The sequence below is a fragment of the Echinops telfairi genome, unplaced genomic scaffold, assembly GCF_000313985.2.
Source record: "Echinops telfairi isolate 266 unplaced genomic scaffold, ASM31398v2 ScPeMD7_7469;HRSCAF=8507_0, whole genome shotgun sequence".
In the NCBI taxonomy this organism is placed as follows: Eukaryota; Metazoa; Chordata; class Mammalia; order Afrosoricida; family Tenrecidae; genus Echinops; species Echinops telfairi.
Window position 1 is genome coordinate 21,836,830 of NW_022111372.1, and position 1,495 is coordinate 21,838,324.

Consider the following 1,495-nt stretch of genomic DNA (forward strand, 5'->3'; position numbering starts at 1 on the left):
AACGATGTACAAATGCGCTTTACACAATTGATGTGTGTATGGATTGGGATAACAGTTGTATGAGCCCCTAATAAAATGTTAAAAAAGAAAGGGATTAACAAAGAACAGAGTAGAAATAAATAAAAAACCAGAAAAAATTGGAAAAAAAAAGAGACGAAAACGTATCACTTTCCTACGAAATGGGAGATTTTGACACTACAAGCCGACATTCTGCTGACGTGCAGAGCGCATCAACAGTTCTGGAACTTTTCGCAGAGGGAAAGGACCCAAACATGAGAAAATGTGCTACCTCCTAGACTGCATTATCCGGCTCTACTTCTTTATGTGAGTCAGCCTTTTCCCGCATAAAGATCATTAAGTCCACGTACAGTTCCACCATGACTGATGATCATTTGGAAGTGTGCTTGAGGCTAGCTGTCAGCAGCTACTGTCTGGACTATGCATCCCTGGCTCATTCCATTCAGTGCAAGTCATCAGAGTAAACTCAGGTAATGACAAAAAACGTAGAGTTCATTGTGTTGTGTTGACAATATTGACTCATGCGGTTATGCAAGGTACACAAACATATATTGTACATATAAAGAATTCTCAGTGCATTTATGAATAAATGTAATAAATAAATATATGCTTTTATTTTTGTAGTTGGTAGATCATTTTGACTTGATCGTTTTATAAGTAGCCCGCATGCAGTAAAAGTGTGAGCATCCCTGGGCTAGTCACTGTGGACAATCAACAATGGTTTACTTAAAGTGAGTTCCTTAGATGGGAGACTCTAGTTTTCCTTAAACTTCATCATTTTCATTTACTCTCTCAAGGAATTGTCCCAATCAAATCTCGTGTCTCATAGTACAGAGAATGTTTTCTAGATTTGTGATTATTAAATATAGATCTTAGGCAGCAAGGGTTTGCAAGGACATAGGAAACATGTGTTCTGTTCCCCCTCTTCTCTTCCCTGAAATGACACTTCTGCCCAGAGGCAGGGGTATGCGCGTCTTTCGCGAACCACTGCAACTTCTTGCCAGACTTCTCCCAGCCATGTTCATGTCCACTCTTTCCTTCAAGTCCAGGAAAGTGCTCCATATCTGGTCCTTCAGAACCACGCTTACCCACTGGGTCACTAAGAATGCACAGGTGGGACAATCTTATCTTATACAAAAGCGCTGCCTCTTACATTTTCTCCTTCCAAAGAAAGGTTACCCTAGAATTCTCAGCGCCCTTTTCCTCTGCCCTCATTCCATTGGTATTTATACAAGTCAAAACATGGTCAAGTTTCTTGATGCCTGTCAAATTCTTTGCACAAGAAAGTGGAAAATCTTGGGTAGATCAGAAACTTAAGATCATTTCAGAAAAGTTTTATCAGAGATTTTGTTATGAGAAAAGTATGTGTTCTACATTTTTTTTAAGTTATCTTTTTTTTTATTGAGGCTCATACAATTCATCACAATACATAGATCAATTGTGTAAAGCACATCTATACATTTGTTGCCCTCATCAT